This window comes from Palaemon carinicauda, chromosome 17, assembly GCF_036898095.1.
Source record: "Palaemon carinicauda isolate YSFRI2023 chromosome 17, ASM3689809v2, whole genome shotgun sequence".
In the NCBI taxonomy this organism is placed as follows: domain Eukaryota; kingdom Metazoa; phylum Arthropoda; class Malacostraca; order Decapoda; family Palaemonidae; genus Palaemon; species Palaemon carinicauda.
This window is the reverse complement of record NC_090741.1, coordinates 81,901,590-81,911,589: the sequence shown is the minus strand read 5'-3', so window position 1 is coordinate 81,911,589 and position 10,000 is coordinate 81,901,590.

The following is a 10,000-nucleotide window of genomic DNA, read 5'->3' as shown; positions in this document are numbered from 1 at the left end:
TTGCAGGTTTCAATACTAATCTTTCTCACGTCACTCCAAATCCTCCACACTTCACCAGGACTTGCATGTTTCACTATCAGTAGCTCTCACTTCAGTCCAAATTCTCCACACACTGCACCATAGCTTGCATATTTCACTACCAATCTTTCTCACTTTTGTGACGGGCCGAGAGAGGAGTTGTGAACTCAAAGGCAGATTGAAAACGACTGAGTTATTTATTAAGGAACACTCTTCTTTATATACAAAACCTCAAGGCAACAGGACATGACCTGTTCGAGAGACAGATAATGTTACTGAGCAAAACGGAGACATGATCATTCAGGCTCTTTTTAGTGCGAGGGAAGAGCGCAGATACAAGCATAATATATACAAAATAATTATGTACAATTGTGTGACACACAGTTGGTACATGGCTCCCCCCCTAAAAATGACATACTGTACATGTTAAATAGGGCGCCCTGATCTAGAGAGGCGAACTGTAGGCGGGTCATCTGGCAGAAGATAAGCAGGTTTTAGATGATCAATGGAGACCCAGTCTTCTTTGCCCCGAATATTTAGGAGGAATGCTTTCGGACTGCGTCGGATCACAAGGAAAGGGCCCGTGTAAGGGGGCGTTAGTGGTGGCTTGCTGGTGTCGTTGCGCAGGAAGACGTGCGTTGCAGAGTGCAAGTCCGTTGGTATGTGATGCTTCGCTGGGGGCTTGTAAGTCTGGCAGCACGAAGTAAATTTTCCCACGACGTGACGTATGCGCTGGAGATTGTCGGAGGAGGTCGTAGAAGGAAAAAATTCGGCAGGGACGACCAACGGGTCGCCATACACCATTTCGGCTGCCGAGTCGTCGAGGGCGTCTTTAGGAGTGGTCCTTAGTCAAAGGAGGACCCAGGGAAGCTGAGTAAACCAGTTGCAATCCTTGCAGCTGGACATCAAAGCTGCTTTGAGGGTGTGATGAAAACGTTCAACCATTCCATTGGCAGCGGGGTTGTAGGCCGTTGTCTGATGTAGGGTGATGCCCAGGAGATTCGCTAATGACGTCCATAATTGAGAGGTGAAAGTTGTTCCTCTGTCAGAAGTAATATGCTCAGGGATACCGAATCTTGAAATCCATCCAGAGAGTAAGGCAGATGTACATGAGGCGGACGTTGCAGTTTCCATGGGAATGGCTTCAGGCCAACGAGTGGAGCGGTCGATGACGGTAAACAAGTAATGATTGTCATTGTGATGTAGGTAGGGGGCCTACAACGTCGACGTGAATGTGTGCGAAACGACGCTGAGGTTGAGGAAAGGTGCCCACTCCTGAATCCGTGTGTCGATGTACTTTGGAAGTTTGGCAAGAAGTACAGGCACGGACCCAATCCTTAGCATCCTTAGAAATGCCGTGCCAAATGAACTTTGCCTTCAGCAGCTGTGCAGTAGAACGGCACGAGGGATGTGAAAGGCCGTGGATGAAATCAAACACCTGTCGGCGCATGGGAGCAGGAATCCAAGGTCGCGGTCTACCAGTACTGACGTCACAGAGGAGGGTGGTGTTGGAGTCTTCGAGGGGAAAATCCTCCCAAACGGAGGGACGTGCAGGATGTCCTACAAGCTTGATACTCTGGATCCTGTCGTTGGGCTTGAGCCAGGGCGTTGTAATCCAATCCCAGTTGAACGGCAGCCAACGTGTTTCTTGACAGGGCATCGGCAACGGGATTCATTTTCACAGGGACGTATTGGAGGGTGCAATTGTATTCAGCCACGGCGGAGAGATGTCGGCGTTGACGGGCGGACCAGGTGTCAGACTGTCGAGTGAAGGCGTGCACCAGAGGCATGTGGTCTGTACGAATGACGAAGGACGTACCTTCTAAGAAATGGTGAAAGTGACGGACAGCCAAGTGCACCGCCAACAATTCTCGATCGAAGGTAGAATAACCCGATTCTGCCTTGGACAGTTTTTCTGCTGAAGAAGGCCAATGGGCGGGGCGAGCCTTTGACCACCTGCTCGAGTACTGCACCAATAGCGACGTCGCTGGCATCGGTGGAGAGAAGGAGAGGGGCGTGTGGGATAGGAAAAGTGAGAGCCGCAGCAGTTTAAAGGGCCTTCTTTGCATTGCAGAAGGCTGCTTCTTGAAGGGGACCCCACTTAAGGTCCTTTGGCTTGCCCTTGAGGGAGGCGTAGAGGGGAGCAAGAATGGCGGCAATGGCTGGCAGAAAACGGTGATAATAGTTGATCATGCCCAAGAATTCCTGCAGAGCTTTGACGGTCGAGGGCGTGGGGAAATTCTGAACGGCTGCTACCTTCTCAGGGAGGGGATGGACTCCTTCAGGAGTGATACGGTGCCCTAAGAACGACACTTCGTTGGCGCCAAAGGTACACTTGTCGTACCGGACTACAAGGCCGTTTTGTTGCAGGCGGTCGAGCACGATGCGCAGGTGACGGAGGTGTTCCTCTTTTGAGGAGGAGAACACAAGTATGTCGTCCACATAACATACACAGAAAGGGAGGTCCCCTAAGATGCCATCCATGAGACGTTGAAACGTTGCCCCAGCATTACGAAGGCCAAAACAGGAGTAATTGAAGGTGTATGTGCCAAACGGAGTGGTGATGGCGGTCTTGGGGATGTCTTCTGGGTTCATAGGCACCTGATAATACCCCTTCAGGAGGTCGAGCGTAGAGAAAAACCTTCGCTTTGTGCAGGTAGGAGGTTACATCGGCAATGTTTTGGGAGGGGGTAGTGATCCGGTTCTGTTTGCATGTTCAGGCGCTTGTAATCCCCGCACGGACGGAGGGAGCCGTCTTTCTTCAGAACGATGTGTAAGGGTGACGACCATGGGCTGGAGGCCTTTTGGCAAAGGCCCATTTTCTCCATTTCGGCGAACGTCTGTTTGGCAGCTGCCAATCGTTCCGGTGCTAGACGTCTGAATTTTGCGAAGACTGGGGGTCCCGTCGTCTTGATATGGTGATAAATACCGTGCTTGGCAGGAACCGTGGGCGTTTGGCGAAGTTCTGGACGGAAAACTTCCGGGTACGACGTGAGGAGGGTGGGCGTAGGCATCCGTGGGTGCGCTGATGTGGAGAGCGAGGTTAGAGGGGGCGGGTTGAAGAGGTGTCGACAAGTACGAGTCTGCGTTGACCAATCGTCGGTGGGCGACATCGACCAGAAGGTGGAAATGAGAGAGGAAATCCGCACCGAGGATTGGCATTGTGACGTCAGCAACGAGAAACTTCCAATTGAATTTACCGTTTCCGAACGATAATGTGAGGTTCTCGTAACCGTAGGTGGGTATCGCAGATCCGTTGGCAGCTACCAAGCGGACGTCGGCAGATGTAGACAGACTACGTTGTGCCTTGAAGAGTTTCCTTGGCAAAAGAGAACGACAAGCCCCGGTGTCTACCAAAAATTGCACGCCCGTTCCTGCCTCCTGTAAAAAGAAAAGATTAGAAACATGGGAGGCCACCGCCACAAGCGATGGCCTACTTACACGTTTTTTGGCCACTGACAATCTTTGGCACATTTCTTTGCGGTTGCCCCGAATCTGAAGTGGTAGTAGCAAAACTGCGGCGGATGGGTGGTAGTAAGTGGCTGTAGAAGTCGTTCGTTGGGGCGCGAGCGATTGGTGGGTGGTGGGTGGCTTTGTCGCCGCTTCGGCACGTCACGGGGTAGGCGTGTATGTCCTACGGCATTCATGTCAGCTTCAGTTGTCGTTGAATAGGCATCCTCGTCGTCAGGGGTGGAGGCGTTGATGGAGGTCTTGAAGTGGCTGTCCATAAGGGCGTCGGCTTTGGTCATCAAGTCCTTTATGGGTAAACTATCGACATCGGGTATGGCAGCGCGCACAGGTTCAGGTAAACGGCGTATCCAAAGGGCACGGAGTAGGTTCACCTCACGAGGAGAGCCGTCTGCGGCAGGTTGAAGGCGAGCGATACTGGTCATTTCCCTGAGGGCAAGCGAAGCCCTTTGGTCCCCCAACGGTTGTTGCGACAGCTGAAAAAGCTTTGCTATATGGGCGGCTGGCGACGGCGAGTACTGCTGCAGAAGGTATGATTTGAGGTCGTCATACGCTATTGGGGTGTCTCCTTGTTCACAAAGCCAGTCGGATATTTCTGGGAAGGTGTCCTCGGGTATCGCCGCGAGAACATAATCCGCTTCGGTGGTTGAGCGAGTCACGCCCCTGATACGAAAGTGGACTTCAGCGCGTTGAAACCAAGCGAACGCTTCTCCGCTAGCGAACGGTGAAAGTTTCAATGGAGCGGCCGCAGTGCCAACTGCTGGGGTAGAGTCCGCCTCCGTCATATTACCAACGATGGAGGGGCGAGGGAGGTGGGGGTGGAAGGCAGTGGGAACGAGTCGACTTCCGGGGTCACCAATGTGACGGGCCGAGAGAGGAGTTGTGAACTCAAAGGCAGATTGAAAACGACTGAGTATTTATTAAGGAACACTTTTCTTTATATACAAAACCTCAAGGCAACAGGACATGACCTGTTCTAGAGACAGATAATGTTACTGAGCAAAACGGAGACATGATCATTCAGGTTCTTTTTAGTGCGAGGGAAGAGCTCAGATACAAGCATAATATATACAAAATAATTATGTACAATTGTGTGGCACACGGTTGGTACACTTTACTCCTAATCTTCCGCACTTCAATAGGACTTACATGTACCGCTAACACTCTTCAGTCCTCGAAAAACCTTACTTAAATGGCCACTCTTCCTCCCTTAATTTCAAACCTTACTCTTTCACTCCTAAATCCTTCATAAAGTATTCCAAAGTTAAATAATCTTACTTCCTTTGCATAACTCCATGTGCTTTATCAGTTTTCCCCCAATACAAGGTGATGGAATAGATCTTTGGTGTTAATGAAGGGTGACAAATAAGTAATATAATTATAAAGCACTTTCATTTTTATTTTAATTTAGAAATATACAGAAATAAATCATACTAATTAGAGTACAACGTCTTAAGCATGAGGAAGATGCAATCTCTCTCTCTCTCTCTCTCTCTCTCTCTCTCTCTTTTTATATATATATATATATATATATATATATCTGTCTTTCTCTAACGCAAACATACACACACTCGCACACACACACGACCGATAGAATTCCTGAAATGTTTTGATGAATTCAAAACAATCAAATGCAGTTTTAAAACACCAGCCGAATAAATGAAAATCCTTGATCGAACGGTCAAACTAAATAAACAACAATGAAGGAAAGTATGTAAACTGTCATGTACATTCAGCGAATCCTCCATTGGTGCTTCAATATATAAAATTGTTTTGGAACTATATGGGAAAATTCCAGTTTTGTTACAATAGAAATCTGTTTAAATTTTTATATTTCTATTAGAAAATTTAATCCTATCACTCAGAGGGCGTCCGCTGAGGGATATCATATATATATATATATATATATATATTATAAAATTTTTACCACCATAATCTTTATATTAAAGTGTAGTTCCAAAACTCAATGAAGTCCATTGCAGAAAAGGATAAATGTTAAAAATTTCTGGTGCATGTTAGCAGAAACTAGACGTCTGTATCTCACGCATTTATTTTTATTTTACGTATACAGAAATAAATGATCATGTACATAAACACAAACATACAAAGTGTACACACTGATCACAACCAAAATCATTTAATTATGCAACAAAGAACATATGAATTTATTTTTGCACAAATAGTATGTTTTTTATAAGTAACACCTTATAAATGAATTTAAGAGTTCATTAAATGGGTTTCTTCCTAACAACCAACTGCACGCAGTCGAATATATATATATATATATACATATATATGTATATATATATATATATATATACACATACATAGAATTATATTATATATATATATATATATATGTGTGTGTATATATATATATATATATATATATAGATAGATAGATAGATAGATAGATAGATAGATATTCGTGTGCGTGAAATTGAATATGAACAAGAAACCCGTTTAACGATATCGATATTTCCGTTATATACAAATACTAGTATTTTTGCAAAAAATATTTTGTATATGTGTTTTGTTGTATGATTAAACCAGCAAGTGAAAACGTAAAAAGTTCTCTCAATTATTTTCAGTTATGATCATTGTAGACATATTGTGGGCACGTGTTTATAAACATATGCGTATACCCATATATCCCTTAAATATAGTTCAGTCGAGTTTCTAGTAAAGTGTTTCCAATTTTTAAAACCTTTTTCCTATTTTTGTGAAGAAACCATCTCTCTCTGACAACTTGCAATACCATTATTTCCATCTTTGTGTCAGGAACTGACGCATAAATACTTGCACCATATTATTGGCGAGGCCGATGTCTCTCTCTCTCTCTCTCTCTCTCTCTCTCTCTCTCTCTCCAACAGCAACAAGTAACGTTCATAAATAGCAGGAAATGTCTCCTCCTCCTCCTCCTTCTCTTTCCCTCCTCATTTCCCGAATATTTCAACAATGACCTTAATCTGCATGTGGGAGGATGTGTGAAGTGAGGCAAATGGTGCTCTTATAATTAATTAATTGTTTAAATATATATATATATATATATATATATAAATATATATATACATATATATATATATATATATATACATATATATATATATATATATATATAATCACCAGGAACACACACAAAATCTCATTTGAATACACTTGCAACGAACTACATAAACGATTTTGCTCAACAACGTTTCTGCTAAAAAACTTCACATTTTATTTCATACATTTTGGAGGGTCTTAACAAATGAATAAGCGCATGGTTGCTGCCCCTACGCCTTTTGCGTATTCCCAGACGTCCCTGGAAAAAAATCGTGGCTGGGCTGACTGGTGGGCTATAAGCTAGGAATTGAGGCATGACATCTGGAATGTTACATGGAAATCTTTTTGTGAATTTATATATATATATATATATATATCTTTCGCTCTCTCAATATATATATATATATATATATATAATTTATATATATATATATATATATATAAATTATATATATATATATATATATATAAATATATATATATATATATATATAGTATCTGCGTTTGTATAGCATATGACTTCTGATATATATATACAGTATATATACACACACACACACACATATATATATATATATATATATGCGTGTATGTGTGTGTGTTTGTGTGTGTGTGTGTGTATGTTTATGTCTGTTTGAGGCATTGAGGCATGACATCCGGAATGGAACTTTCCTTTTGAATCGATATATATATATATATATATATATATACAGTATATGTGTGTGAGTGTGTTTACGTGTATGTTTGTTTTTGTATGTATAAATCGTTTAATATATATATAACCTCACAAAGTTTTGATACAACTCCTACTATCATCATGACGTTATCAATATCCCAAATTAGAAACGTAAGCTATATCCCAAAGATGCGTCTCAACATTATCTCCTCTGGTATTGATGAATTTCTTAGTCGTCTCTCAAATTGATTAAAGCAGTAATCACCTGCCATTTGAAATTCTAATGTGAAGTATCTGGGGACACCCAGGCTGATTCTCGAAATATCCCCTTGTGGATTCCCGCGTGCTTACTTGAATGATAATGCCCAGAGACATTGCCTGTTTGATATGCAATTAGATATGTCGAGTAGTATACAGGAGTAGTATGAATGAGTAGATTCGGAAATACATGAATAGCGACAAAAATACACGAGGTAATGGATAGGTGAATAAATGCATGAATGAAAGAATAGATAAATAAATGAATGAATGAATTAATAGGTACAGTAATACATGTTAATGAATAGGTAGAAAAATACAGGATTGAATGAGTAGGTAAAAAAATACACGTGGTTATGAATAGGTGAAAAAAATGTATGAAAGAGTGAATAGGAACGGAAACACATGAGTTTATGAATAGTGGATTGATACATGACTGTGGTAATAGGTACTAAAATGCACAGAGTTAATGAATAGGTGAAGAAATACATGAGTAAGTGGATAGTTATAGAAATACTGGTATGAATAAATAGGTACAGAAATAAACAGTTTAATGAATAGGCACAGAAATACAGCACGCGAGTTGATGAATAGGTACTGGAATAAATGAATGAATGGATAGGTAAAAAAATTCCTTGAGTTCATGAATAGGCACAAAAATACAAGAGTTGATGAATAGGTGAATAAATTCATGAATGTGTAAATAGATACAAAAATATATGAATGAATGAATAGGTACATAAATACATGGGTTAATGGATAGGTACAGAAATACATGAGTCAATAAATACGTACGGAAATACATGAATGATTGAATGATTAAGTACAGAAATACCTGATTAATGAATAGCTACAGCAATACATGAATGAATGAATAGGTAAAAAAATACATGATTCAATGAATAGGTACATAAGTACATGAATGAGGAAATAGGTACAGAAATACACGAGTTAATGAATTGGTACAGATGTGCACGAGTTAATGAATAGGTACAGAAATACATGAATGCATGAATGGGTGTGGAAATGTACGAGTTAATAAATAGGTGAAGAAATACATGAATGTATATATTATTAGTTACAGAGATACATGAGTTAATGAATTGGTGAAGAAATGGATGGATGAGTGAATAGGTACAGAAATGAACGAGCCAATGAATGGGTGAAGGATGGTATGAATGAGTGAATATTTACATAAATACATATGCTAATGTATAGATTAAATACACGAATTAGTGACTAGGTACAGAAATACATGACTGGATGAATAGATGCAGAAATACACTACTGAAAGAATAAAGGATAGGATAATATTGATATGATAAATAGAAGAATATATAAAACAATCTCTACATTAAAATAAAATGCAAGTCTGTCTATATATATACTGTATATATATATATATATATATATAAATATATATATACATATATATATATATATATATATGTATATATATATTTATATATATATATATATATATATATACATATATATATATATATATATATCACATTCTTACTAAGCTGGTTTTGTGTATTTAAGAAATAGAAAGCCAGCTCATAAAGTGTATTGCACTCATATAGGTTTAAGTAATGTATGAAAATCACTTAACTCTTAGATCATTCATGTAATTGTATTTTCATTCAATTCATTATATATAAATCTAGGTTTTTTTTAAGAATTAACTTTTTATTTCTCGTATTTAGTTACGAAGTCTTATGTAGTCTCGTTTACGCATGCTGTATCACATACACGAGGTAATAACACGATGGAATACGTCACTTTTTAGGTTTTCATGAGGCTAGAAAGTTCTTGGAGATTCTAGAAATAGATTTACTCTTTTTTTTTATTGTTCCGAGAAGTAGGTGGGTGCAGTTAGCTGAGAGAAGGTTGCCTTGCAAGCAGGGCTAGTATCCCTTTTTCAATTTATTACATTGGCAACCTTACGCTCCTAGAGCCTTGCCCCTCCCGCCACGAGAATGATCTATTAAAATTTTCTGGACGAATTAAGTCCATATATATATATATATATATATATACACATAAAGCAGCAGAAGAGACCCAGCTTGTCCCCTTTAAAGAACCAACGTCAGCCTGCCCTCGGTCCTCTCAAATGCTCAAGTGTGTAACCTCTCAAATGTGAATAAGTTTTTTTACCCAATATATATTGTGTATAGTGTGAATATTTGAATGGTAATTCAAGTGTAGTGTGTTAATGTGAAGTACATTGTTATATAAATTTTTGTAACTGGTCCTGTAAGATTTAGGTTAAACAGTAAAATGTATGTATTTTTAATAACTGTTAGGTAACCTCGTTTGATCTAAAACACGTAAGCGTTACATTTACATTTATGTAGATTTCATTTGATATTTAATCATCATAGTGTTAAATTTCTTTAGTGATCAAAATTAAATATTTGTGTAAAATTTCATTTCCAGTGAAAAAAGTGATTCTATAACTTTCATAGAGAAACGTTTTCTTGTCTTAGTCAAAAGTTGTGTTGAGACTTAATATTTCCAGTGATTTATTTT